The 6,345-nt window shown below is 40.7% G+C and overlaps 1 long non-coding RNA gene across 1 annotated transcript; it reads right to left on the bottom strand.

Moving 5' to 3' along the window:
- Nucleotides 1–371: 371 nt before the first annotated feature.
- On the bottom strand, nt 372–1,043 carry LOC120433306. Its single transcript, XR_005608482.1, has 3 exons — nt 988–1,043; nt 760–811; nt 372–407 (listed from the first exon to the last, which is right to left on the bottom strand). It is a non-coding gene; the product is annotated as an uncharacterized LOC120433306 (long non-coding RNA).
- Between the last annotated feature and the right edge of the window lie 5,302 nt (nt 1,044–6,345).

Below are 6,345 nucleotides of genomic sequence, written 5' to 3'. Positions count from 1 at the left end.
ACAGGACCTCAGCACTTGGTGTCTGCAACAAAAGACAACAATATAACGTCAGAAACATTCTCTAGTATAAATCCCGACTAGATAATTAACTACAGATCATATTTGTATCAGTGAACATTATTACAGAAGGATCCGACTTCCTTATACCAGATTCTAAAGAAACTTAACACTGTACAGTTCTGCTACCCACAATATGAGGACAGTGTAACACACACTAGAGTTGTTGATCCAACCACATGAGGAAGGCAACTGAAACACACTCATGTCCTTCACAGCTTAAAACAATATGAGGACAGTGTAACACACACACTACAATCACTGGTCCTACCATATGAGGACTTCTACTTTCCTGTTGGAGGTTGAGACAGGATGGAAGGAGAGCAGGGAAGTAGCTGGCACAAATGATTCTATTGACACAACAGGTCAGTGAGATTAATGAACTGAACACAACAGACTCTTTCAAAATAAAACAGGAAAAATGGCATGAAAATACAAACGTTGTAATATACAACCCTAACATAAACTCCTTAAAACAATGTTAATAACGTTAAGCCAAACTCAACTAACCCGCCACTAAACATAAGAAACTCAAAACCTTAGAATAACGTCAGAAACGCTGGGCCAGAGACCCAGACCCTATTGGTTTGTGCTAAATACGAAAACATTATTATTAACATTTAAATCCCCCAAACATATCTTGTGTTGAAAAAAAAAAAATGTGTGTTGCAGTTAGCTACACTTAAAAGAGCTTAGACTGACTGTCTGTGCAGTTGAAGATGCAGAGCACGTGCAAGGCCACAGGTCCCTTTAACTCCAGTGGGAATTTAAAACAGTTAAATTAAACTTCTAATATCTATTGTTGAAGATAAATCTTAAGTAATTTTTAGCATTTATCATCATTCATCACACAGTTTGTTCAAATCGATTGTGTATTGTTTTAGTTCCGTTTAACTAGCGTTAATTAGCTTGTTAAACATACAACTTTACCTTGCTAAATGTGCGTCGAGTCATGGATATCAAAGGTAAATACATACGTCAAGACAAATCTCTGCTGAGTGCTGAAGGTCCCGGATGTGCAGTTCACTCAGAGCTCCGGCGAGTTTGTATCTTGCCGTGACCAGCAGCTCTTTGGTTGAGGCTTTCGAACAATCAGATGCAGCGTTACTCACTTGTTGTCCAATCACAGACGTCGTTCTATGCTCCACTGACGAAATGCCGCATCCTCTCACCAGCCACGGGCTCTCCTCGTCCATTTAACAACAAAAACACAGCAACACTCGCTGTATTTGAGGTAGGAACACTTGAGAAGTGTCACAGTGTTTTGCAAACTGCTGTTACAGTTAATTTCGTTCCGTTAATTTGTTTGGTTCCTATTCTTAAGTAACACTTAAATACACATGTGGTTAGCTTGCTGGTCTAGTTTAAGTTAGCATGGGCATGCTGTTCACTGATGGAGTAATGCCAAAATTGGCCTGATATTGTCAGTGTGTTATCATAAACATGTCCTAATTTGTCATGAAAAGAAGAGCAGTACCCCTAGACCCTCAAGTGAAAATACAGATAATAGATAAGCAATTTAAGAAAATAAGTATAATGTGTATAATAAATGATTTTACTGTCACTTTCCTGGGTTTGTTGACCCAGCATTTTAAGTTTTAGTTTGTTTGGATGTCGATGTTTATTTATAAGTTCTTTAGGTTAGCTAAGTTCATTTGTTTATTAGATTACCCTTGTGATGTCTGTTTTATTGTGAAAGTCCTTGTCCTATATGCAGTGAGTCTAGTTTTGTTTCCCTTGTCTTGTTAGGTCTGATTTGTCCCAGCTGTTCCTCATCCCCTCATTGTCTCTCTGTGTACTTACAAGGGCTTGCAAAAGTATTCGTCCCCCTTTTCCACATTTTGTCACATTACTGCCACAAACATGAATCAATTTTAATGGAATCCAATTTCAGCAAAAGGTGGTTCTACAAAGTATTGACTCAGGGGCTGAATAATTACGCACACCCCCTTTTCAGTTATTTATTTGTAAAAATGTTTGGAATCATGTATGATTTTCATTCCACTTCTCACGTGTAGACCACTTTGTATTGGTCTTTCATGTGCGAGTCCAATAAAATTGATTCATGTTTGTGGCAGTAATGTGACAAAATGTGGAAAAGTTCAAGGGGCCGAATACTTTTGCAAGCCACTGTAAGTCCTGTCCTCATTTGTTCAGTGTCAGGTCATCTGTTGTCTTTGGTGCCACGTTTCCATGTTCCAGGTATGTTTGTATCCATGTCAGGTTTCATGGTTTGTCCCCAGGTTAGGTTATTGTTTAGCTTCACTTCTGCCTTTTGTTTTGTAATCTTTTAATTCAATTAAATTCAATTTTATTTATATAGCACCAAATCACAACAACAATCGCCTCAAGGCGCTTTATATTGTACAGTAGATCGCACAATAATAGATACAGAGGAAAACCCAACAATCATACGACCACCTATGAGCAAGAACTTTGGCGACAGTGCGAAGGAAAACTCCCTTTAACAGGAAGAAACCTCCAGCAGAACCAGGCTCAGGAGGGGCGGGGCCATCTGCTGTGATTGGTTGGGGTGAGAGAAGGAAGACAGGATAAAGACATGCTGTGGATTAATAACAAGTATGATTCAGTGCAGAGAGGTCTATTAACACATAGTGAGTGAGAAAGGTGACTGGAAAGGAAAAACTCAGTGCATCATGGGAATCCCCGCAGCCTCACGTTCACTGCAGCACAACTAAGGGAGGATTCAGGGTCACCTGATCCTGCCCTAACTATATGCTTTAGCAAAAAGGAAAGTTTGAAGCCTAATCTTAAAAGTAGAGATAGTGTCTGTCTCCGAATCCAAACTGGAAGCTGGTTCTGCCTATTTTACCAGCCTTAATAAACAGCTTGCTTTCTGTTAATATTAAAATTTTCTTTCACGTTCCTTTGTGTCTGCATTTTGGGTCCATTCCTCAAATTCATACATGTGTCTAACTGCTTTTTCCCCACTCGGCGACACACCCGTCGGGGTCAAACTCTGGTAATTGGTGATTCTGTTCTCAGACATGTGAAGCTAGAGACACCGGCAACCATAGTTAATTGTCTTCCAGGGGCCAGAGCAGGCGACATTGAAGGAAATTTAAAACTGCTGGCTAAGTGTAGTGAAGTAGATTCTGGGGTAGGATTTTACATGATGTCCACAAACGCACCACTAACATCCACACCTTCCCAGTTGACAATTAGCAGGCTTATAAGAAACAGCTGCGCTTCACTACCAGAAGGAGTCATTTGGTAGTCTTGTCCATCCAAGGTGGCTGCGAGCATTAGGCAGTTAAGCGCTGCAGATCTCTCCAGGAAAGTTACTCAGTTTAGTATTGCCCTTTAGAGAGTGGTAAGTGGGACTCTTGTGTTCATCATAACGTGGCATAGTAGGGTGGACTTTGACAACTGTTTCCCTCTTTTGTTGCAGGCTTGCACTATACTACTGCTGTCTTGTCATATGCTGTTTTGTTTGTTACGCAATGCTTTTATAACAAACAGTAATTTGGGGTGTATTTGTTTTATGTAGATCTTTTACTAATCTGTTTAATGTTTTATGCTTTCTTTTATTGCTTTAGTGGAGGTGTGGCTGCTTGTTGAGGGGCTAGGCACGTGAGGTGGAATCCCTCCCGATGCATGCGAGTGTACACACCGGGCATAGGTAGATTGCACCGTTTAGTGTGAGTGAGGTCTGCAGTGAAATCACATGGGTGAGTAATTGGTGGCACCCTTGGGCACTCCTCCCTGTAGGTTGCCTCCTCAAGTGGCCGGTCTCCACCATTTTGTTTAGTTGCTCTTTTATCATGTTGTGATTGTTTTTAGGTAGCATCGTGGTAGGGAGTCTGGTCGTTTTAATTAACTATTTTGCCGTCTCAACCCTGCTACCTTAGGTGCCTCTTTGATTTTATAATTCTATGTTTTTAGTAGTTCTTCTTAATAAACCTTGATTTGTAAAATTCACCTGCCTCACCTTTGCCGTTAATAACAAGTCTGTGGGCTTTGGTTGCCAGTGTAACACTTACATTGGCTAGAGATATCTTTCCTGGGGTGTAACTCCCTCCCCAGGTGGCGTTGTCAACATCTTAGTTACCGTCCCGGTTATTCCTCATTCGCGCCACCACATAAGGGTAAACGTAAATTCAGTAAAATCATAATTCACATCGGCAGTAATGACACCCAGTTACGCCAATCGGAGGTCACTGAAATCAATATCGAATCAGTGTGTAACTTTGCCAAAACAATGTTGACTCTGTAGTTTTCTCTGGTCCCTCCCCAATCAGACCAGGAGTGACCTGTTTAGCTGCATTTCTCCTTAAATTGCTGTCTGTGTTGTCCCAGAAATGATGTCGGCTTCATAGATAATTGGCAAAGCTTCTGGAGGAAACCTGGTCTTGTTAGGAGAGACGGCATCCATCCCACTTTGGATGGAGCAGCTCTCATTTCTAGAAATATGGACAAATTTATTAAAGCCCCCAAAATATGACTATCCAGAGTTGGGACCAAGAAGCAGAGTTGCAGTCTTACACGCCTCTCTGCAGCTTCTCTCCTCCTGCTACCCCCCAAAACCCATCTCCACTGAGACCGTGTCAGCTCCCAAACAGACAAAAACAAACTAAAAACCAGCAAAAACAATTTAAACATAAAAAAATCAAAAAGAAAGAACAATACAGTATCCACATCTGAACCAAAGAGTAAAACATTGTGGATTATTAAATATTAGGGCGCTCTCCTCCAAGTCTGTTAGTACATGACTTAATAATTGATCAACAAATCGATTTACTCTGCCTTACAGAAACCTGGTTGCAGTCGGATGATTATGTTAGTTAAAATGAATCAACACCCCGAGTAATTCTAACTACCAGAAATCGCAAAGCACAGGCGGAGGGGCGGTGTGGCAGCAATTTTTCACACCAGCCTATTAATTAACGAAAGACCAAGACAGACTTTTAATTCATTTGAAAGCCTGATGCTTAGCCTCGTCCACCCCAGCTGTAAAACTCAGAAACCAGTCTTACTTGTTATCATCTATCGTCCACCTGGGCCTTACAGAGTTTCTGTCTGATTTCTCAGACTTTTATCTGATTTAGTGCTCAGCTCAGATAAAATAATTATTGTGGGTGATTTTAACATCCATGTAGATGCTAAAAATGACAGCCTCAACATGGCATTTAATCTGTTATTAGACTCAATTGGCTTCTCTCAAAATGTAAAAGAACCCACCCACCACTTTTATCACACTCTAGATCTTGTTTTAACATATGAAATAGAAACTGAACATTTAACAGTGTTTCCTGAAAACCCTCTGCCGCCTGATCATTTCCTGATAACATGTACATTTACAGTAATTGATTACACAGCAGTAAAGGCCCTGGTGTGGTGCCTATGGGTCTAGCTAGGCCCTGGTGCGGTGCAGATGGCCTCAGAAAACAGCACAGGCCCTGGTTGAGGCTCAGTTGGTTTATGCTAGCAGCACAGGCCCTGGTGTGGTGCAGACAACTTCTGGTAGTAGCAGAGGAGAAAAACCAAAAAAAAAAAAAAACAACCCAAAATTCAAAGCAGACATTCAACAAGGAGACATGCTGCTGCCCTCTTGGAATTCAGAGTCGAGACTGAGCCTGATGATCATACTGAATCACATGACAGCGGCAGGAATCTCTAAGTTCAACTGCAGATTGCAGATGCAATTATATTAATGCAGATTAATATAAACTCTTCAAGGGTCAAAATCTGCACACACATCATTCTGCTTAGTGAAGGTCAGACAATTTGTGCATTGATTTTGAGAAGTAAGACTCATTAAATAACAGTAATATAATTACACAAATGTTGAAACTTTATATTTTGAGACATTTTGTCAACAACAAAAACCCCAAGATGTGCAGGCACTAATAACTGAATCTAAAGACCTTCATTTTTGTCAAGATTTGCCTGATTTAACTGTTGTTACCCTTGCTTAAGCCCCAAGAAGGGTATAACCTGGGTCAAATGTGTTATTGTGTCTGACACACCTACAAAATGAGGACTCGCAGAGTGACGTCACTATAACCTGGGTCAAATGTGTTATTGTGTCTGACACACCTACAAAATGAGGACTCACAGAGTGACGTCACTGAAAGTGTGTTAAAAGTGTGTTTTGTTCCAAAACTGGCCAGTAGGCGGCGAAACTGAAAGTGAGCAAAAACGCTAAACACACTTAAACACACTTTTTCATAAAATTGTGATATTTCAGGACATTCGAGATTTTTGGTTTGGGAGCATGTTGGGGCCTCTAGAACACTTTAGAAGGCTCGGAAAAATGAGGACCTC

This window comes from Oreochromis aureus, linkage group 15 (assembly GCF_013358895.1).
Source record: "Oreochromis aureus strain Israel breed Guangdong linkage group 15, ZZ_aureus, whole genome shotgun sequence".
Lineage (NCBI taxonomy): Eukaryota > Metazoa > Chordata > Actinopteri > Cichliformes > Cichlidae > Oreochromis > Oreochromis aureus.
The sequence above is the reverse complement of the archived record's forward strand: the minus strand, read 5'-3'. Positions and strand labels throughout refer to the sequence as shown.